The sequence below is a fragment of the Equus przewalskii genome, chromosome 8 (genome assembly GCF_037783145.1).
Source record: "Equus przewalskii isolate Varuska chromosome 8, EquPr2, whole genome shotgun sequence".
Classification (NCBI taxonomy): Eukaryota; Metazoa; Chordata; class Mammalia; order Perissodactyla; family Equidae; genus Equus; species Equus przewalskii.
In genome coordinates this window covers 15512618-15536786 of record NC_091838.1, presented here as the reverse complement: position 1 = coordinate 15536786, position 24169 = coordinate 15512618, and the positions used below count along the sequence as shown (strand labels likewise).

The following is a 24169-nucleotide window of genomic DNA, read 5'->3' as shown; positions in this document are numbered from 1 at the left end:
GTGGGACGCTGCCTCAGTGTGGCCTGAGTGCCGTGTCCACACCCAGGATCCGAACAAGCAAAACCCTGAGCCGCCGAAGCAGAGCACGCGAACTTAATCACTCAGCCACGGGGCCGGCCGCACGGGTTGGTGATTTTTTAAAAGGTGGAGGAAGAGTAGGAGGAGATGCGCTCAATATTTTATTCTACTTTATTATTATTTTTTATTTTTTAAATAAACAGTTAGGAACAGAGCCAGAGAAAGCAACCACCACCACCACCACCATCACTAGCTATCATTTATTGAAGGCTTATTTTGTGAGCAGTGGGTGGAGGGCTTCGTGTGTGTTACCTCATTAAATCTTCCTAACAGCCCTATGAGGTAGGTACTGCTACTATCATCTCCATTTTGCAGATACAGGAAACTTACCCAAGAAGCAAAGCACTTTGTCCAAGGTCACAAAGCTAATGCCAGTGGCAAAGCCTGGATTCTAATCCAGAGTCTGAGTGCAAAGTCCATGCACGGTCTGACCCACTAGGCGGTTGTGGAAGTTCACTGTTTTGATGCTGCTATTATTTTTGCCAACTTGATTTGAAAAAGAAGATGGCAAAAACGTGATCAACCCGAAAACTGCCTTCTTGAGGTTTTGGGTATGGTACAAACAAGAAAAGCAAAGAATATTCGCCATATCATCCACCCCTGGGTGACAGTGTTCATGAATCTTGACATTATTTTTTCCTGATCCAAATGCAGCTTCACAACTTTCTCAACCCAAGTTGCCACCAATCAAAGGAAGTCATCACCAAGACATCAGCGTGGGTATGCAAAGGAAAATATATTTGCCAAGAGAACACCTAACTTGATTTCCCATGGACAACAGAGCCTATGGCACGTGCTATTGGAAGGAGATGACGAACCAAAAGGGGAGCCCTACAGCTGCCACACTTCATGCTCCAACATGGGTCCTCTCATGGGTCTTCTTGTTATTTAAGCAGCACCACCTCAGTCATCAAGCCAATCAGACGGGCTGGTAGAAATGAAGAGGACACATGGGGAAAAGAAGAAAAAGCTAGAAGGACCGCTCAAATTACTTAACATTTTTCAACAGTTCCAGTCAAACACATCTGAACACATACCCATTGCAAGCATACACCCCTAATGCATGATTAGTACAGTATTTTTCCACTTTTTGCTTAAAAGCACAAAAACTTCCAAACAATTGAACATAAAACATACCTTTAACTCAGCATGTTTCAATCATATAACATCAAGAGGAAAGTCATACATACTTTCAAGACTTAACTATGGGAACTATTTCCAGATTATTGAAGAGGACATTATACTTTTATTTTACATATGTTATACACATTCTATACAATATAAAAACATCCTAAAATATAGCTTTCATATATATTTTTAATAAAACATAATAGTAAAATCCCAATATTGTTATGTTACAAAAGTCTTAATAATGTAAACAATGTGTACTATATATGCAAGGTGAAATTCTTCACCAATTGTTAAGTTGATGGTGCTAAAAATACCATCTAGACCACAGAAGAATAATTTATAAATTAACTGGTTAACTTCTACGTATACTTCAGACAAGCTCAAGTTTTCTTTCTTTTCATATTTTCTTTCTTTCTTGTTTAAAGGGCTCTACCTCCAGTGCAGACAATGACTCTTAACTAATGAAACTCTTTAATAAGTAATTTCATTTTCCAAAGTCATTTTAAGAGGGTCAGCAGTATCATGTCAAGACCCCCTTAAAGTGGCATTCAGCTCTTATTACTTATATATAAACATTAATTAACTAAATTTCTAATTATTCTTTACAACTTTTCATTCTGTCTATTATAACTTAATTCACTCAGAGAAATCTTCAGTTTTCTAAAACCAATGCTTAAAATTAACTGAAAGGCAATCTTAAGATATCCTTTTGTTATTCCCATTCAACTTAATAAAACACTTCAAAAAGTACAATTAATCAGGGGCTGGCCCCATGGTCGAGTGGTTGGGTTCGCGCGCTCCGCTGCAGGCGGCCCAGTGTTTCGTTGGTTCGAGTCCTGGGCGCGGACATGGCACAGCTCGTCAGGCCATGCTGGGGCAGCATCCCGCATGCCACAACTGGAGGGACCCACAATGAAGAATATATAACTATGTACTGGGGGGCTTTGGGGAGAAAAAGGAAGAAAATAAAAATTAAAAAAAAAAGTAAAATTAATCATAAGTTAAACAAGTACAGATTTAGATTTATAACTTAATTTTTCATCCATACTAAATGTAAAAAACTTCCTAAGCCATAATTAAAATAGATACATAGAAAAGGATATATCATCAGTTTAAAAATTGCTAAGCTATAGGTAGGTACACATACGCAATTTATATGTATGTGATGGTGAAAAATGACAAACCCATCGAATTCACAGATCTCACATGACCATCCTTTTAATTCTGTCTCTCACCTACCATGGTCAGAGCCAACACAATAAAGCAACTACCATAAGACAGTAACTCTCTGAAGAGTAGTGTTCTTGCCCAGAGACACATTTAGAAAAAATATTAATCTCATGTATGTAGTTGAATTACAAGGCTTGAATCTGCAAGAGGACTAAAGATACCAAATTAGGACTCATTAACATAAAAACAGCATTCATATCCATAGAAATAGTTAAGATCTCGCAGGGAGAAAATAGAAAAAACAGAGTCGGGAGTACAGAACTAAACCGTAAGGAGCTTCTACATTTAAAAATCATGTAGAGGGGCTGGCCCCGTGGCCGAGTGGTTAAGTTCACGTGCTCCGCTGCAGGCGGCCCAGTGTTTCGTTGGTTCGAATCCTGGGCGCGGACATGGCACTGCTCGTCAGACCACGCTGAGGCAGCGTCCCACATGCCACAACTAGAAGGACGCACAACGAAGAATATACAACCATGTACGGGGGGGGCTTTGGGGAGAAAAAGGAAATAAAATAAAATCTTTAAAAAAAAAAAAATCACGTAGAAAAGGAACTGGCGGAGGAGAGTGAGAAGAAATTACCTAAGAGGCAGGGGGAAGAGCAGCAAAGACAAGTACCACGGAATCCGAGAGACTGTTCCAAGAAGGAAAGAGTGGTCAACACCGTCCAATGCTACTGAGAATCATGCAGTTTCTACTTGATTGGGCAAGCAGAAATTGCTGACGGTGTTCTCAGGAACAGTTTCCCTGAGAAGATAAAGATATAAATCAGACTGAGAAAGTCAGAGTGCTGACAAGTAATAGGAAATAAGGATTTGGACAGAGCATGTGCAAATGACTGCTATCATTACGACCGCATGCCAAAATGTATCTTGCCCTCTAGACTGCGAGCTTCTTGAGGGCAAGGGTGAGGTTTCATCCACCTCTGATTAAGGAGACAAGCTGGTGCTGGACTGGCACGTTTGAAACAATGCTCCTGTAGAAGCGCTGGGGTTTTAATTAGGGTGCTCAGCCAAAAATTCACACAATAAGAGTCTTTAACAGAACTACAGAAGAGTAAAAAAAAAGTTACTGGGCAGACACTAATCTTCCTTAAAGAGAGACAAGAGGCTCAGGGAGAACTCGACACCAAAACTGGAACATGCGAACCTGGAGACCAGTCAGTCCCCACAAAATAAAAGGCCCCACACACTATGAGAAGTTTAACCGTTCTTCTCCCAATAATGTAGCTAATTTTTGCCCTAGATGTTTCTCTTCCTTCTCCGTGAAATGAGAACAGTTACTGAAGCCTACTGTATACACCAGAATAGTAGTAGAGGATTTCCATATATCATCAGTCTATTTTTCACAATAAACCAGTTGGAGAGGAAACATCAACTTTCCTTAATAAAATAAAATAAATACCCTGCAAATATTTTTTTTTTTGAGGAAGATTAGCCCTGAGCTAACTACTGCCAATCCTCCTCTTTTTGCTGAGAAAGACTGGCCCTGAGCTAACATCCGTGCCCATCTTCCTCTAGTTTATACATGGGACGCCTACCACAGCATGGCTTTTGCTAAGCAGTGCCATGTCTGCACCCGGGATCCGAACCGGTGAACCCCGGGCCACCAAAGCAGAACGTGTGAACTTAACCGCTGCGCCACTGGGCCGGCCCCCAATGACCTGCAAATATTAAAGTAGAGAGAAAAAATCCACTTAGGGGGAGGGAATAAGACTGCGACCTCATCTCAGAAATTGACGACCTCTTTGGGTTTTTCTCCCTAATTAATGCTGCAATGACACTAAATGAGCCTAGAACCCTTCGTTCCTTGACGTCTCTGAGCACAGTACAGACAAGCCTCAAGTATATACCTCAAGACTATGGGGTGACAAAAGGGGGTGAAGCAAAAGTAACATGAAAACTAGATGATGTGCCTACACAGCACAGGGGCAGTTTCTAACCCTCAATACCTAGCAGGACCCTCAACACCAGCCTCACAAACCTGTACGCCTTCAGAGTTTGCTTCCTCTCTGAGGACTGGCCTCGTCCCCAAGTGACTGTCACTGTCAATTCCTTCTACAGGGAGGCCCGTCTTTCAGCAATAGGTGACCACATTAAGACAATCATTACTTCAACATAATAAAGAGAACATTCTTTGTTTTTAAATGCACAGAGAATGAAGGAGGGTAGGACAGTGTCTTCTTGAAAGGGAGATTTATATAACACCATTTTATAACCAAGAAGAGGTAACACAATTTGTCTAAAGTTAAAGAACGTGTGATGGAGCTGCTGTCAAAGCTGCTGCCTGACTCCACCCGCCATGTTCCTTCTACTCTGATTGCCCACTAGGCAGCACCAATCCACCAAAAAGAAAAAAGGAGCAAGCATCAAAAATGGTATTTTTTTAAGTTGAAAACAGCTCACATGTGTGTATAATATGTGATCATGGCTGCAATTTTGTATCACAGGAAGGTCTTTTTCTTTGAGTGAAATTACAATTTTATAGGTAATTAAGTGTAGCAATATTTCACAGAGTTCTAGAGAGAATATAGTATTCCAAAAATGAGCACTAGACTATTAGGAGGAAAGCTCTGCAACTTCCTAAGCTGGAAAACGGAGAGCTTCTCCTAGGAGCACAGTTAGTACCTAGTCAAACTTTCACCGTCTCTGTCTGATTTCACTGAGTCAACCCAGGGATCCAAGTGTCACTCAGAAGAAATATTATCAAAAAAGATACTTCATCAAAAATTTGATTCATTATATACTTTCCCAATTTGTTAAAAAATTTTAAATGCAATTTTTCATTTTACTACATGTCTAGGTTCTGACAAAAATATTGAAGAATACTGGAGAAAATTGGGTCCTATGGCAATGGTACCATTTTGAATAAAAACTCAGATCTGGAAGAAACCTAGAAATGATCTATTTTAATTACTCAGTTTGACAGATGGGAAACTGAGGCTCAAAGAGATTAGTACCTCTACTCTCAAGGACACTGGTTCTCCCATCATCCTCTGACTAATGGGAGCATCTGGGAACCCAAAAATAAGTATTATCCTAAAAACGCTGGCCTTACCATCATATCTTAACTGCTATGGAAATCATCATCAAATGTGTCAACCTTCCCATTAGAAAAGGCACGAGAGAGGCTTGTAACTTAGTTGTGAATCTAGAATTTATAGATAAAAATCTAACAATACAAATATAAATAAAATGAAAGATCTGGAGATGAGCGTTCTAACATCCTAAACACACAGAAAACAAAGAGCTACCTTTTGTTAGGTATCAGGTGTCAGTCACTCCGCCACAAACTTCACATGCATTGTTTTTGTATTTCCCATAAACAGCCATCTATCAATTCCATTTTGCAGATGAGGAAACAAAGTCAGAGAAGTGATTTACTCAAGTTAAAGCAAGAGGAACTGCTGGGGAAATGCAGGTCTTTCTGAATTCAAGACCTCCACTGCTCCCCTGTTGTTTTCCGTCAGAGTTCCTTCTGCCAGGCTCCACTCCTCTGCGCTTCTGGCTCCACCTATCTATCTCCTTATTCCCCCCAGAAAAAAGGATCTGCTGTCAAGAAGATGCTTTCTAACAACCTGCCATTATGAAAACAGCCACAAGCATCAATTCACCTAAAGATACAACCCAATGAATTGCCCTAAAACATTTTGATAACAAGATTATTCAATTATTGGCTTGTAGGGCCTATATAAGCCAAGAAAATGGAAGAAAAACTACGATATTGTAGCATAAAAGACAAAAGTGAAGAACGAAATTTAAAGGATGCGACAAAATGAGGACTTTGTCTGACAGAAGGAATTGCATTAAAAAAGAAAATAAAACAATTCTAAAACCTAAGATAGGAGACAGCTAGGAAAACAACCTATTGTGGCTGAAGTTTTCTTCAAACTAGGAGTTCCAAAGACCAAGAATGTATATAAATATCCATGAAGTTTTCTATTATCATATTTTCATTCTGATGACAATCTAAAATTACCTAACATATGGATATGCTAAATCATACAGACGACCATTATAAAGCCGATAACTCACTGCCATTTAATTTCAGTACTTGCATTTGTGCTTACAATTGGATTAGAGACTAGTATTATTTTAACATCTTTGATATCAAGTCTTAAGGGACAAAGTTTTCTACAAGTTCAAGGAAAGAAAAATAATAGGAGAGATTTGAAACATCTTCACACAGCTAACTCAATGGAATGTGAGCTCAGCAGACTGGAAAAAACTCTGTCATAGCCAGACAACACTACACAGTGCTGTTAATTTAACTCTTATTGATTTGGTAGTTTAGTTTATATTAGTTAGTAAATCTGGTTTTGTCTCATAGGTCCTAATGAAACTAAAATCTTTCTGCATTTAAAAGGAATCTAGTAACATATACTAAAAACACATGTTTTTCATAAGGGTCGTTACGCCAGTTAATTTTCCTATTTACATAATAAATATGACTATAAAATGTAGATAAAAATCGTTCATGTACAGGGGCCAGCCCGGTGGTGTAGTGGTTAAGTTCACATGCTCCACTTCAGCATCCCAGGGGGGTTCATGAGTTCAGATCCTGGGTGCGGACATACGCACTGCTCATCCAGCCATGCTGTGGTGGTGTCCCACATACAAAATAAAGAAGATTGGCACAGATGTTAGCTCAGGGACAATCTTCCTCACTAGCACCCCCCCCCCCCAAAAATCATTCATGTACAGCTTTTGTTTTTAGAAAAGTCTGCCAGCAAATCAAAATAAGGCCCTACCAGTGGTTTCTAAAAGGTGTCTCTCAGTGTAGCTCAAGAATAAAGTTTTTCCAGGTTTAAACATAAATGAGAAAAATGTAGTGCTTTATTTTTCTACAGTTAAATTTTACTAAATTTGAGGATTCCCCTTTATTATTAGATTAGAAGCTTATTATTTTGTGGGGTTAAATTTTCTTTTTATTTTCTGAAATGGTGGTGATAGTAGATGATCATATGTTTTCATGTAATGACTTAACAAAACTCAAAATTTGGCAATCCTAGGTCAGTTCCCTAGACTTGGGGGAAAAATTTTAATAGTCCATAAAATAAATTCTCTAGGTGCCATCGTATACACACACACACATATACACACACAGATATACAGATATAGGTATTCCCCTCCGGCACCAGGGGATAAATTAATTTGGGGCATGAACCCCCAATCAAGAAGCTCTCGTTTCTACCCAAAGAAACATTAACAGTCCTCTCGTGCACGCAAGGCTAGGGGAAGGTGCTCCAGAAGTCAAGCCGCAGCTACAGCCTGGAGACAGGAGGAGAGCAGCGACCATCAGGCCCCTAAATACTCAGCAACAGACATTTCGCTGAGCATCCTACAATAAACCACAGCATGATCAAGTTAATAAGAATGATGACAAGTAGTACATAAAGATCAGAAACTATGGAAGACTCATGACAAGGAATAAAATTTCTGCTGCTCCCCCCACTGAGAAGTTAAGTACAACTGCCCTCCCCTTGAAACTGGGGCTGCCTTAGTGATCGGCTTGACCAACAGGCGGTGGCAGAAGTGATATTCTGGAACTTCTGAGCCTTGAAGCTTCAGCCTGGGACTTTGGGATCCTTTATCTTAGAGTCCTGAGCAGCTACTTATATCTGACTGCCTTGAAGCCACCATTCTACGATGAAGTCCACCCTAGCCATGTGGAGAAACCATGTTACAAAGAGAATGGGATGCTCGGCCGGCCCCCAGCTGTTCTAGCCCCTAATAGCTCCTGGTCATCCCAGCCGAGACTCCACAGCATGGAGCAGAGACAAGCTGTCCCTGCTATGCTCTGTCCACAGTCCTAGCCCACAGAATTATGAGATACAATAATAACAAGCTGTTGTTTTAAGCAATAGATAAGTGGAATAAAAGCTAATGGCTTTCCATAAATAGTAATAAAGAATTTAAAGCAAAAAAGAAATGTCTCAAGCAGACTTGCTGGAAACCAGAATCGCATCAGACACAAAAGAGAAATATGATGCATAAAGATAAATATAAATCCATTCATTCATTTACCCAACAAATATCTATAATGCCAGGACCCATAAAGAGGGATATACAAAGGCTCTGGAGATGGATTAAAAAAAAAAAAAAAAAGTCGTGACTTCAAAGAACTTACAGACTAGAAAGTACTATGTATCACAGTGTCTTCTTGTATACTTTTAAATGTTTTTCACAAAAATAGCATAATCAACAATTCAGATCAAATCCAAACGCAGACCAATGTCACAGAGTGACTAGGGTTTGAGTTCCTCTATGAGAAGCAGATGAAAACTGAATCAAAATCCCACAAAAGGTCACTTGTAGTTTGTAGTCTCTAAATACGCTTTAGTTAACTATAGTGTCTAATGAAATGTTTGGGTTCTTATTTCAACTATAAATTCAAGGCATGCGTAACTAATCTTTTTTTTTTTTTCTTCATAAAGTATCAGGTTTTAAAGAACCTTTTAAAGATATTACTACAAATATGCTGAGTAGACCTTTTCTACTTTGCTGCAGTCAAGGCTCTGGGACCCAGAATGGGCAAAGCAAGTAAGGTCAGCAGAAGCTCTTGTTTTAACAAGATTTATTTCTGTCTAGGTGTGCTACAGTTTAAACAAACACACTTACTATTCCAGTGACTAAAATAATTTTAACTGCTTCTTTTATTAAAGCATAGACAATTTAACCTTTCATAATATTATTCTCAGGGTTCTAAAATTATTCACACTTTTTCTATTTGCAGTATTTCTCTATTCAAATTTCAGAAGAAGCTGAAAGAACACAAATAGAGAAAGTTATTCCACCAGGTATTTTTAAATACAGGAAAATGTTTGATCTCACACTGTAAAAGAATAAAACAGTAAATAAGTTATGTTCACGGCCTCTTGGGCCAAAGACCATAGTATGTCTTCAAATCTTCAGCACTGAGCACAATGCCTCTGTAGAAGGCACTTAGCAAATGTGTGTTGACTGATAAAAAATAACTGGGAAATAAATGTGTGAACTGTAGCCAATAAAAACAAGCAATGCTTTTTTCTGTCTTCATAAATACTTGAGGCAAAGAAAAAAGGATAATGTTTTCAAAAGCAATCACAAAGAAACATACCTTCTCATTTTCTCCTCAAAACATTAAAAGAGGAACGGGGTGGTGGTGATGGGGGGCGGGGCGGGGGTGGTTAACAAATTCCAAGCGCTCTAAACGTCAAAATAGTAAAAGTAAGTGACAATAAAACAGTAACCTAGACTATAAATGGCCTTGTGTCTATCTTTCCTCTCATAATTTAAATTTTAGCACATTACATGATAATTTGTCAAAATTTCTTTTTTAAAACATGACACAAAAGGAAAAATTCTCATTGATGAGAATTCATTAATGTTTAATCCAAAATATACCATTAAAGTCAAAACAGAGTACTGAACAAGAACATAATTAGGAACTTAAAAATGATAATAGTAACATTTCATTATAAAAAGTAACAATACCTGGGAGGAAGATACTCAACAATATGTGACTTAACAGGTGCTCATTGTTCCCTCTCTCCTAGGCTGGTCTGGAGGCCGGCATGGCCTGAGAGCTTGCGTCAGGAGACCTGGCCCTCTTCCTGGATCTCCCTATGAGACTCAAGGCCAATTACTTAACATCCCTCGGTTTTTTCAGTTTCCTCAATGATAAAAAGAAAGAGTGGCACAATTATCTCCAAATTCCACTTTCGCTCTAAAATATTCTACCATTCTCAAAAAAAGAGCCATTAGTCTAAACAAACAGGGTTTAAGGGCACCCACAACTTCCATTTGCTTAATTAAGGCACAATTAATTATTTCCCTAAACACTTACAAGTTTCAAACACCTACTGATAGATTACTTTTACTTTATCTTTACAACAGTTCTGCAAGGTAGACTGAGTCTGTAATTATTATGTGCTGTAGGCAAATGTCAAGAGGGAGCCTCAGTGGGGTTATGTAATTTGATTAAAGTCACTCAGCCAAAAAAAGCCTAGAAATCAGGTCTTGTGACTCCTAGCTCAGTGCTCAAATTTCCAGAACAAGCCACTTTTAAATCCACAAGAACTACCAAATAAATTATATACCAGTAAGAAAGAAAAAAAATAATAATACGGTGTTATTTTTAAACAGCTACAGTGTTTCTTTCGCAATGTTATGCGAAATTGTTAAGTTCCCTAAGATAACACAATTTTAGGCCCATATGTCTCAATCTTATTTTCAAGATTCCTGGAATAAGAAAATCCCAATGGCTTAAACATGTTATAAAAATATTACTATATATCAAGGTTTCCTAAATTGATGTATATTCCTTGACAAAAAAGGGTTCGTAGTAAAATAAGTTTCAGGATATTTGTAGATTAACAATGCACATGAGCTTTTTAATTTAATGCAGCATTTCACAAATCTGTAGATCAATATAGATTTCAGACTTTTTAAAAATACCAACTGATATTCTAAAGCACTTTTGTTCCAATGAGCCCATCTTAGAAAATACTTCTGTACATTTTTAAAATATAATCATTTGTTAAATAAAATGCAAAATTATTATAGTTTTTCCTTACTTCCTGAGCACACATATTTTCATGTTTTCTGAAAAGGTGATGTATCTTATAATTTGTACATTTAACGTGACAGCGTTTCTTTTTATTTTTCCTGAAAAGTTGCTAGCCCAATATTGTACTTTACAATCAACAGCAACCTAGACTGGAGGAATTAAGGTAAAAATCTTTTCAAAATCTTAAAGTTTATTCTCAGTGACACAAACAACATCCTACTAAAAGCTTTCCTCGAGTAGTCAAGCCAAATCAAATACCCAGAACTGATACTGAAGAACCGGAGAGGAGACCTCAATTCAGATGGAAGTGTACACTCTAAACACGTATTAGCAAAAAAACCAGGCAACTGGGGGAAAATGTTCACCAGAGAAATAACATTTGAACCAATCTCAAATCATTATAGGGCTCTGTGTCTAAAAGTAGGAGCAAATATTTACAGGTGACAGGTAAGTCAAATTATTTAACCAGTGAGCCCAGTTAACCGAACAGTAGCATGAAAGTAACAAAAGTATGGTTTTTGTCCTATTTATAAAATAGCAAACTCTGAGGCAAAGGCTAATTAGCTAATCTGAATTCATCCAGTGCTCACGACTTTATGATACTAGATGAATTTATTTAAGTCCCAAAGGAATTAGACAATATCTAACCCTTTCTCCAGACAATATGAGTTCTTAATGCAAATTAAACGAAACACACTTTCTTTTTACTTCCATCTAATAATGTTTAGCAAGTCCAAAAATACTTTCAAATGCTTTGGAAAATGTAAGGCAGCTTAGAAACTTGAGCTGTTTTTAGTAACGGTATTTTAAAAGTGGTATAACTTACCACTTCAGGCAAAGAGGTAGGACTTGTCACTGCTAACAGTGGTAACATGGGAGACTGCAAAGAGCTATTTCGAGAAAATAAGAGATTGTGGGTTCTAGTCTCAAACCTCGCCCTTCCCCTCACATATATGAAATTTAATGCTTATGTAATTCACAAATCAAATTTCTGCTTAAAAATAAAAGAAATTACAGCAGAGTAAGTTATGTATCTGTTTTTAAAGGTACATCCAAAAAAAAATTCTTTTTAGGGATTGAAGCAGTCACTGTTGTCTAGAAGATTTTAGATATTTCGGTTCTTCCTAATCCTTAAATGTTTACACAGGTCTCTCTGCCCTCTCTCTCTCATATCCTTTTAGAATTTAGAAGGTAATTCTGTTAACCAGGGCATAAACAGCTCTCAGATACCAAGTAAATTTCAAGAGCCATTTCCTCGTCCACAAATACATGAACAAGTCATATTTTAAAATAAAGCACAGAATACCACAAAAAAGACTCACACAAAAAGATATCAAAGTAGTATGCTTCACCAAGTTACCCTATTTTCAGCTGTGGAGTAAAAGCCACCTTTGTGCAAATGAGTTTAGACTCCCAGTGCTAGATTAAGGAATAACACAAGTCTAAAACCACTTAAGAAATAACACCAAGCAGCATTTTTTTTGGAAAGTCACATTAAAAAGACAAAGCCACCCAAACTCCATGATATAATAAGCCTCTATGAGGGCAATAACTGAAGAAATCTGTACTGTGCAGATTGCTAAAATGGAACAAAAACCCTGAAATATTTATCTACCTTCAGTTCATTTCAAGGAAAACACTGGGAAGGGAGGGTCTTGAAATTCTCTTTAAATATGGAACCAAACAGCATTTATTTCCTAAATGTAAAATATAATTAAAAAAAAAATAATAAGTCTACTGGAGGGGCTGGCCCCGTGGCCGAGTGGTTAAGTTCGCGCGCTCCGCTGCAGGAAGCCCAGTTTTTCGTTGGTTCGAATCCTGGGCTCGGACATGACAGTGCTCACCAAACCACGCTGAGGCAGTGTCCCACATGCCACAACTGGAAGGAGCTACAGTGAAGAATATACAACTATGTACTGGGGGGCTTTGGGGAGAAAAAGGAAAAAAATAAAAAAATCTTAAAAAAAAATATCTACTGGAAAAGTGACATTTAAGCATTCTGAAACTGTTTTTCATCAATAGTTAAGTTTTTTAAATATTAAAATTGTATTATTATACATGTGAAGAAGAACCACTGTCTTTCTCAGCTGTATAACCAATGACATACCCTCTAACTGAGAATGTAACCATTTCCCACTGACATATTCTCTTCAGGCAGACTACAGAAATGTAGCTTTGTTCTGTAATCAGTGCTCTCAGAGGACATCTCCTTCAAGTCCTTCAATTTGGATAAATTCCTTTTATCCAAAAGGAGGGCAGAAACGATAAACGCTAGGTGGACTGACACTTCTCACTCCTACACATTGGAGCCTTTTCATTTATTTGAGTGCCCAAATCTTCAACATGTTCAATAAAATACTGGTAGGTAAGTAAGTTTTTGAGTGGTAAGGAAGGCAACGCATTGCGCCTCTTTCTTGATCATGTCTTACAGAAATCAGGTAAGATATTTGACTTAAAGGGCTGATCATCTAGCTTGTTGATAATACAAAAGTCCTTTCATCTGTGATTTCTTCCTCTTTTATTTTCGCTATTTCTTTGGGCATTCAACAGCGCTAAGAAAAAAAGGGTTGAGAAAATGAGGTAAAATTCCGATCTATAAACTTCATTCCCAGCAAAAGCACTTAAAAAACAAAACAAATAGAATAAGCTCTTAGAGACCTAAAAAAATACACTAAAACAGTAAAAGTGGTTGTGTAAGGATGCTGCCATTGTGGGTAAATTCTTTAATGTCCACGCAATTCTAAATTATAACCATATTATCAATAGTTACATTTAAACCAAAACAATGAAAGAATTGTTGAGAAAGTAAGTTAAAACTAATGATTTCAAATATTTTAACTATCCTGGGTTTATTTTCTGTAAGACAAAAGGGAAGCTGCCTATATAGCTTGACAATGTAAACTAATACAAAAATATCTCCTAATTATTCCCTTCTTCGTTGTCTGTGTGAAGGAAGGGAAAGGAACAAAGGAAGGGAAAGCCATGAATACACACTTACAAACCAAAACCACAAGAAAAATAATTTAAAACCGGACTATAGGAGGCAGGAGAAGGGCAAGATTCTCTACAGAAGAAGTGATTTCACAATACTAAGAGGGTAAACCCACATTCCTGCCACAGGCCTCGTGCTTTCAAACAGGCCACACAGCTGGCGGTCTTGAAAGCTTTCCAGATAGCAACCAAGATGGTAAGAGAAATCCACAGGTCTCAGGACTGAGCTGAGCCCCACTCTGACTCTGACGAAACACTGCCCTGCTGGGGTACAACATTATGGCAGCCAGATACTCAGTTAAACGGATGGTTATAACTTTTACAGGAAAATCCTAAAGAAACATTGCTTTGAATGTGGGCTTCTTTAGTCAATGAACTGTCCAAAGTATTGAAAAGTATGTAGATGCTTTCTAGGGAGGGTCAGCCACGGGATGCAGACCACAGAGAACACAGCCCCACTTGCAGAAATAATCTAGAGGAATGCCCGGAGTAAAATCTGCGCTGGGCTAACTATGTTGGTGTGAACATCAGCTTAGTTCCCTCTCAAAGCCAATGCACCACGTGGTTAAAAACAAAGTCTGATTTGATTTGGAGACTGAACTTGGTTTGCAAGGGCTCAAGGGTTGTTAATGAGCTGTTTTCAAGGCACCACGTTTTCACCAGGCCCTGGGAGAGTCCCCTATGAAACTACCTTGACCACCACCAAGAAGTAGACACCTTCCTACACAAATTCCAAACGCTTTATCTCCAGCCCCACAGAACTTTTTAAAGAGCACTCTGGTTTTGTTTTCAGAATGTTCAAGAAATTACTCATCCAAAAGAGATCTGAGTAGGTACCCGAGGAGCTGGCCGTGCCACGTCCATTTTCTTCCTCACAGAGGAAGCAGTCTTACTCAGACACTCTTCACCAAACAGGAAGTAAACCAGCATTCTTTCCTGTGAGCTTTGACATTTTCTATTGTTGTACCAGGAATCTTTTTTTTTTTTTTTTAGCTAGAATACACTTTACAAATTCGATTCCTAGATAATGCTTTCCTCTAAGTTGTAAAATATAGCTTTGAGGGGAGGGTAAAATGACCAAGTGAATAAATCCATCCTTAAACTACCAATAAGTTATCTATTTCATCAAATCACTTAAATATAGCACTAAGAAAATCATGTTTTCCATTAAATCTAGGTACACTGATAACTCAGTATTTTTAGCACAGTCCTTATGAAAATCTGCTTCTTTCAACAAAGCCATTAGGCCTCTAGGCCTTGGTCAAGACTATTAATATGAGTGCATTCCTATTATAAAGATTTGCTGATATTTAAGATAAACAGCAGTGATTATTATAACACAAATGATATAGACAAATGTTATGAGCTTCCTGTTCACTTAGAAAATACTCATTCTAAGTACAGAAAACTAGGTTTCAATAAGCAAGACACCAACTATTGTATGATTATAAGCAATACTGTAAGAGCAATATGAGCATTTACTGCTATTATTCTAAATGTTGACAGCTAGCTCCCATATTTGGATATAAGTACAGTTTTTCCTCTAGCATCCTCATCCCTGAGAAGCATTATGACAGAGTAAAATTCAGATAAGTTTCGGAACCCAGCAGGTCATAATTCAAACACTGACTTCTGCCATTTACCACATGTATGAACCTGGACAAGTTAATTAACATCCCTCTGCCTTAGTTTCTTCATCTATAAAATAGTAATAGTATATATACCACGTTAGTCTTTAAGAGAGTAAATAAGAAAACATATGTAAAGTACATATGGAAGGGCCTGGCCCATAGCAGTCGCTTGATAATTACAGCAATTATTATAATCATTATTAAAGTTGCAGAGATCAACCAACGAACTCCTACTAATAGCTCAGGACCTTCAGAAATATTTCAGAGAATTTGTATCAAAGATGTTCTCAGACTTGTAGTTCTAGGTTCCACAAAGTCTAGATAGCATCTCTGTCCTTGGGCCGTGTCATAAGACTCTTCTATTAGGGACTTTCTTGACGTTAGTGAGAGGCAGGCAGGTATTGCGTCACTACTCGAAACATTAGGACTGCCAATTACTGAGTCAGATTTAACTAATACATAAACCACTCAAACTATGCTAAACACTTTGGGAGGCTGCATCAAATTTTTCAGCAACTAGTCAGTGAGTATTTATTGAGTCCACTCTGTATACAGCTGTGTACTGGAAACTTGGCAGACACATCGATGATCAAACTTAATCCCTGCCCTCAAAGAGTGTACCATCTAAAGGAAACAAAGAAGAAATTAAAGCAAAATGTAGGAAAATACACTATTCTTAGGATAATAGTTGGCTAAAGATGGTTACGTAGAACGATTGGTGGAAAACTGACGTTAATTAGAAAAGCTTCTTTGAGTCAGTCAGTTTTGCTATGTTTTAAAAACAGGAGAGAATATAATGGATGACTAATAGATGAGAGGCAGTTACAAATATACATTACAATTTGGACATCGAATGTAGCAATAGTAAGAAAGCATATCAACGAAGGATGAAGCATAAGTAATTTTCATAGCGAAAAGCAAAATTATCTGGGGTAGGAAAAGAATAAAATTAGCCAACTTTGAAAAGGTTATTGATGTTAGAATAATAATAGCCTAATTTGGAAATTTAATAAAATTAAAAAATGAATATTTGATACATTAACTTCTTTGTTAATTATTCAACCTGGGGGGGGAAAATCTTTGCCTGGGGATACTTAATTTATTACCAGGACCAAGTGTCTATAAAACAATGGGTTTTTGCTGATTATATGATTATAATGTTGTCTCACTCTTCACCCTTCCTGTCATATGATGTGAGTCTCTTAGTTTATAACTTGCAAATTTCCTAGGAAAAAATAAAATAATAAAAAAAAAAAACAAATACAAAGGGGCCAAAATTTAAATATGTATGTGTACACACGACTGTTCAAATATTATATGGCAAGTTAACAGTATTCCCAGAGCAAAGTTGATCTTCAGTGGGGATGAACAAGCTTCCCTGAGCAATTTGAGGTCCTACTTCCCGGGCCCAGACTCGCACTGCCCCCAGCACTGGGCCCACAGACCAGCCTAACTAGCTCTGCAACTATTTTTTCTCTCCCTCTCCAAATCTGTCTCAAATAATAAAGTCTTCCATTTTTCAAGATTGGCATGCATATGCCTAACATACACATTCTTAGGATGAAATATACCAAGTAAGCTGGTGACTATTCCACTTCAACTTTCTCTATCTTCTCCATCTTATCAATATCTGTGCTAACTCCAAAAGGATATGCTGAGGTTTAGCTTGTCAGTTTGTGTCCAAAATCTAGTGCAAACTTTCATTTACTTATTTCCAATGAATTTCTCAAGCACCAGATGCCAAAAGGTATAAAAAAGTTGTATTCATATTATCCTTACCCTTACGGGATGTATGCTACAGATCAACAATCTCTAAAAGAAAAGTAATCCCCTTTCTTACTCATTCCAAGAAGAGTCTGCTGTCCCTGGAACTTGCTCCCTAGAGACGCCAGAACACGTCTTCTGCTTCCAAACTTGCACTCCCATCTGGAGCAGCTCTTTCAAATGAAGTCGGGTCCCCCTTTCTCCCTTTAATCAAGTTAATACTCTGTTCTTTTTAGATTTCCCTTCTTAAGATTACAAAAGAATCGGACGTTCATTTTGGAAAATAGAGAAAAGTATAAAAAAGAGGGAAATAATGTTCACTACCCCCCCACAACCCTGAAGTTCCTTTTGCTAATAGTTTCATTGAGTTCATTTCTTTCAGGTGTTTTTCTATCCATATCTTTAAACATGATTAAATATAATTCTATATAACAACGGACTGCTCTGCTATTTTCCCTGGCCATTATTGTTGTTGCCATTGTAAGAATGTATTATCATTTACTTAACTATTTCTTCCCTGTTAAACGGCACTGTTTCCATTGTTTCACTGTTTATAGAAACTGTATGATGGAAATCTCTGTATATAAGTCTTGATCTGGATACACAACTACTTCCCTGAAACAGAATATTAAGAGTGGCATTCCTAGGTCAAAAAATATGATCGATCGCGACTGTAAGCCTCCTGATAATAGGAAGTCAAAGTGGTTTTCAGAAATTACCAATTTATACCACAAACCAGTAGTTCATGAAAATGCTCTTTAATCACACCTAATTAACAAAGGGCAGACTCTCATTCAGTCATTCATTTTACTAATCTGACAGGTAGAATAATGGCATCTTACTGTAGTTTTCATTTGTATTTTTCATTTAAGAATCTAATCGATTTTTCACAGAGGCTGACATGAGACTTAGCTTTCCCCCAGAATCTCTGACATGGGTGGCTCATTAACTTGGCCTAGCATTCTGGTCTTCCTGGCCAAAGCTTAGTCACCTGTACCTCATCACCACATAAATGCAGGCCATTACCGCCAACGTTGTAAGCAGCAGACTGCTCTCCCCGGGACCCGCCTACCATTCCAGTGACAGAGCCGGCCCAAAGGGAGCCACCAGAAAACCAGCCTGTACTACTCTTTACCTCCCCAGAAACTGGCAAGACAAGCCAAAAATACTGGGTTAAGGTTTAACAAATTTCCACAGAAACTCTAACTGTTCTTAATAATATTTTTCTCAATTCTTCCTAGAACTCATGATGTCATTCAACGCAGCACTATTCTCAAAGCTGTGTCATACTTATAACACAAACTGTGAGTCTGTGTACATGTGCATATAAAGTACACACGTTCTGACCCTTAATAATGAAGTTACCATCAGATACATTTTAGTCTGTACATGTATGTGTATAAAGCACACAGGCTCTTATTGTTTACATTTTCCCACATATTGTAAAAGGATACAGGCGTTTCACTGCTATTAGTTCAAAATAGCAACAGCAATAACATTAATACAAATAAAGTTACGGAAAACTGACCCTTCTGCTCTTCACATTTCATGAGAGAGAGAAAGCGGGGTGCGAGGGTCAGCACTGTGATTCCCAGGATTCCATAGAGAATTTAAGTAACTTAAAGGCATGTCGTTTATAAAATTATCTATAATACGGAAGGTTCACACCAGGAAAACTGAAAGCAAGCTTTTAATTTCTTATGTCACTTATATATGATGAATCATGAAGATTGTTGGTCGTATCCTCAGTGATCCAATGTTGAAGATTTTAAGAGCAAAAGCTAGTGACATGTCCTTCCCCCTTATGCAGATTCACTCCTAAACATACTGGCAGCTCCAAGCTAGTTCCCCAACCATCATCATCTCCAGGTGCATCACAGGTGGACTAGGAGAGGTGACAGATATTCGGCCGTCCGTGGTTTGAAACTTTAAAGTAAGTTTATTGGTGGCAGTCCATAAACTCAACACTGACTTACAAAACGCAGAAATGGCCTTAAAGAAATAAACGGCCTCGGCTACCTGACTATGGTTCTAATAAATAACTTATTTACTGGGTTTCTCTAGAGACGGCCCCCTTGGATAGGACAATCAGTAACTCACTCACTCAGTCCAGATGGCTCTTTACCAGCAGCTAACCCACTTCATTTCTTTTGCTGAGGTTTCCCTTGCCTAACGTCAAAATTTTCCATTCCTATTACAAGATTACATAGATTCTTGGTTTGCTCGAGGAGATGAGTACATTCTGCGTTGTGTCATCTCCTTCCTTACACACAGGCACACACGAATACTCTTCAAATGAACAACAATCTTGCCGTCTATTCCTTCACGTTTTGAACAATGGTATTACTTAAGGAATATACTGGAAACAAACTGAGTGCAGCATGCCTGATAAAAGAATACTCAACAGAGAGCAGGACTGCAGTCTCTCTCTTCTCCTCATAAATGCAAACCCACATTTATCCTGAAATTCCTACAAAACCCATAGTATACTACAAGCTATTCAAATACTGTGCAGAGGGTACCTCAAAGCTTGCTGAGTACCAGTCTGCTTTAAGTGTTTGTATTCCAAAGATATTTATTCTAAACAGTTCTTCAACCCATTCTCTACAACAAAAAATAAATAAATAATAAATAGTGGCATCAGTCACAACCCTGACAAAGTTAATTCAGTTAAAACCCAAGCAGTTAAACAAAGCAGCAGTACAATCCGACAACATGGCTGTGTTCACAACTAACCGAAACACTTCAGCTAAACTCTTTCATCTATTCAACTGGAGAAAGAAAGGTACCTGGATTGCCAACATTGTTTTTAATCTTACTAAAGAAAGCAATCATACAGTATAATGATTAAATATTGATTATTAAAAGAGTTTAAAAAAAACAAAATGAAGATAGACAGACAGATAGGTTTTTAAAGCTGTATTACCTACCAAGTGCTTCCAACAATCCCCAGTCCTTCGGGAGACAGCATGTTAATGAACCGACTACACGCATCCCAGAGGCTCAACCCACATCTCCTGGTTTCTATGACAAAGATTGTCATTAACCTACCAAGATCACCAGGAATGCAATACCAGTGTGGTCACACTTAAATAAACCTTTCATCTACTTCAGCAAAACAAAAACACTGTGAAACTGGTACGGCCAGTCATACAACTTAGCACTATTATACACTAGTTTCAGATGAGACGGCCTGACTAATCGGCGTACCCGAGACTCAGAGAGGAAAGCCAAACACGTGCCACTTGCACGAACTTGGGAAAACAAGAACTAATCAATTCAAGCAATTTTTAGCAGATTAATTTACGGTAAAGATTACGTAAACCATCCAATGAATAAAATTCTAAAGTCCTATTGATTATAGGTAATTGTCACTTTTTGATGTAAAAAAAAGACGATTTTTCAGTTACAAAGATCTTTTCTGAGTTCTTCTACAGGACAATTTGTAAGTGTGTGACATTTCTGGATACAATTTTTCTTGTTCTCTCCAAGTCTCCTTTGTAGACATCATCTGTAAACGCGATTCCTCACATAAACATCTTCACCATCTTAAATTCCTTTTAAAATTTCCTTAAATAAAATTCAAACTGAAACAAGTGGTTTCTAGAATACTGCACTTATCCTTATTATAAGAAAAACCTTATTAATATCAGTGATTAAAGAAGAAAACAAGACTTGCTTACAAAAACATGGAATAGGGCAGAAAAAAATCTTGGCAACATTCAAGACCATGCACACAACTATTAATCTCTATGTATGAATAAGAACATACTTTTTACATTAAATATTTTTTCACTCTAAAACATAACTTTTAATTTGCATTTCCCTGATACCAAACTAGATACTCTGCCAGAATAATTAAAATTAAAAGGAAAGGGGGACAAATTAATAGGACTGACACTATCAACATGTGACGAACATGCAGGGCTTCTAGAACCCCCATACACTGCCGGTGGGAGTGTAAAGCTGTACAAACCCTCGAAAAGCTGATTGGAAGTATCTACTAAAGCTCCACATATATTATGCCCAAACCTAGCAATTTCAATCTCGGGTATCTGTCTCAGAGAAGTGAACGCTAAAACACGTATAAAACTAAAAACGTGTATCAGAATGTTCACAGCAGCTTTATTCATAACAGCCGCAACTGGAAGTGACCCAAATGTCCATCAACAAGATTAATACATACATTTTAAATGGAACACTACACAGCAATGAAAAGCAATGAAAAGAAACTAACACTATACGCTACAAGATGGGTGAACCTCATAGATGTAATGCTTGGCAAAAGAAGCCTGACACCAAAGAGTACATTCTGTATGATTCAATTTTTACAAAGTTGAAGAAGAGGCAAACCTAATCAAGGTGGAATAAAGCTCCATCTATGGCAAGTGAGACTAGAAGAGGAGTTATCTTTGGGGAGACACTAATGGAAGGGGGCACACAAGAGAGCCTTCGGGGGTGCTGGAAATGTTGCATTGATCTGGGTAGTAGTTACAGAGGTGTGTGTGTATATATATATTTACACATACATAAAAACTGGTCTCAGTCATATTCCACCTTCCCATGTACTGGCTTCTTGATTTTCAGTTAAGTTAATGAACTTCTCTAAACCTGACTTTTTTCCTCTATAGGATGGGTATACCTTTGATTCAAGTTGATATTAAGATTATAAAACATTCAAAAAATGGTAATTGTTATTATTACTTGGTTTCTTATTTGCATCAAAAGAAGAAAATGGGGAAGAGACTTATGAATGCCAATAGTAAAAAGCAATAGCTGACAGTCATGGAAAAAAATCAGACACAGGAAATTAAAATCTGGAAAAGTCTGTGGCCATATAGTATAAAAGCAAAAAGTTGAACACAACTCAAAAACTCATGTGACGTCAAAAAATAAAAAAGGATAAATTATTTTTACGTAATCGTAAAAGGCACGAATGTGTACAACACACTTAGGAAAGATTTCCAGTTGAAGTGGTTAGATAAAATAAAAGCGATTCTAACACCTAAGGGATGGTTATCTTCAGTTATCTGGAAAAGGCAGTTGCGCAAAGCAAACAGATAAGAAATTCATAATGTGATTTTTCTCTCCTAAATAAAAACTTTCAATTAGCTAATTTGTTTTAAAGCCTCTCATACTCTCATTTATTTAAGAACAGTAAGCACAGAAAATAGTTTTAACACTAAAGAGGGTTTTATTTACATCTTGAATTACTCATAGCAGCACAGCTTTTAATTATAAAAAGCAAATTCCATGTTTAAATTACAACTTTAGCAAAGGTATTATATTTTTAATATACTATTTCCTGGATTTTCTCTTACAATAATGGTCAAAAGTAAAATTATTATTACCTATAAATTGTTTCTGCATATATACACAACAGCATAAAGCTTCCTTACTAAAACAAAACAAAAAACAGAATAACTTTTACTGACCAATCTAAGGCCAGAATGCTAAATTAAAGTTAAAAGCTTAAAATAATCAATACAATAGAGTACAGAACATAAGTAATCACAAAGGTCATTCCAATCTTTGAATGTTTACAATTTGTTTGGGTCTTTGAATTTATTCTAATTCAAAATTATAGCTTGCTTAAATATAAAACACTACTAAAAATTTTAAACTATTTGAAAAATTATTCCAACCATATAAATTATATAGAGATGTTTTCTTTTTACAGTTCTCTTCAGTTCACTAAGAAAATTTACAGCTAAAAGTAACTGAGATATTCCTTCCTTCAGCTAACATGTCTAAAATTGAGGCTATATATTAATTTGCGTCAACTTTTTAAAAGCATAACACTTTGATGTTATTTTGATATCTACATTTTTTCTGGCATTAAACTACACACTACCAGAGAAAGCAAAGTTAAAAATCAAACTTTATCCAAGTCCATTTTAAGCTAAGCTTTAATTTTCATGTAAGTTTTATCTTTAAAGGCTTCCATTTAAATTTTCTAAAGCAAAATCTCACATTCAATGAGACAGCAATCAAATACATTGTTAACCAAATCATTAAGATCTTATAGTCTCAGTAAAGGCAGTATGAAAAAAATGCACTTTCACACACACAGACAAATTACAGTTTTAAACAATAAGCCATTACTTACATCATGACATTAAGAGAGATGCTGAAAAGGTTAGAATGCAAAGTCCCCTTAAGGTCAACAAGATTTACTTTTATATGTATGTTACATAAATTCCTTTACTAACGCTTCAAAAAACAATACTTATGAAAAGCAGTCACTATGTGATGACGGAAGCCATTTTAAGACTTGTAAATCAACGATTTGACTGAAAACACAAGTATATAGTAAACAGTAACCAGAATTAGCAAGGGCTGGGGATGAAGCCAACACAATTGCTTGTAGCTAAAAGTGGACAAAGAAAATACTCCAAATTTTTTCAAATCTCTAGGAATTAAAAAAATAAGCTAGTGCATTTTTTCAGTTAAAAAACACAACTACACCCGTGTTTGAGCAGAGAATATCTGTGCCAAGTTTAGCCTGCTGTGAATTAAAATGGCTAGATTTGTAAGCAGGTTTAAAACTATCTTCATTAATTAAAAAGAAACCACCCACACTTGACTATGTTCTACAGTACCACAATATATTACAATACGATTCTGAGTGCATTTCAAGAAGGCTGGTGACTAAAACCTTTTCCCAGCTGATTCCTAATTCGAGATATAAAAATGAGTCTTTTTCTATGGAAGTAGATAGAAAATTCTGCCAAAATCCCCTTTGACTATTTTAGGACTATTTTAGTCATAAGTTTTGTTGTTGCTGCTGGTTTTTTGTT

The 24169-nt window shown here is 37.0% G+C and overlaps 1 protein-coding gene and 1 pseudogene across 22 annotated transcripts in view; one reads left to right on the top strand and one right to left on the bottom strand.

Moving 5' to 3' along the window:
* Nucleotides 1–24169, bottom strand: part of NCOA2 (nuclear receptor coactivator 2) — a 267791-nt gene that overhangs the window by 180596 nt on the left and 63026 nt on the right. The window contains exon 1 of one of the 22 annotated variants that reach the window (XM_070630456.1): nt 20300–20497. The exons of 19 other annotated variants lie outside the window; for them this stretch is intronic. The gene's annotated coding sequence lies outside the window, so the exon portion shown is untranslated. Of the gene's footprint in view, nt 1–9908; nt 9974–20299; nt 20498–24169 lie in introns of those variants that run through there. 2 more of the 22 variants (XM_070630468.1, XM_070630461.1) reach the window with 2 other exon arrangements.
* Nucleotides 1–24169, top strand: part of LOC139085361 (carbonyl reductase [NADPH] 3-like) — a 128224-nt pseudogene that overhangs the window by 43313 nt on the left and 60742 nt on the right.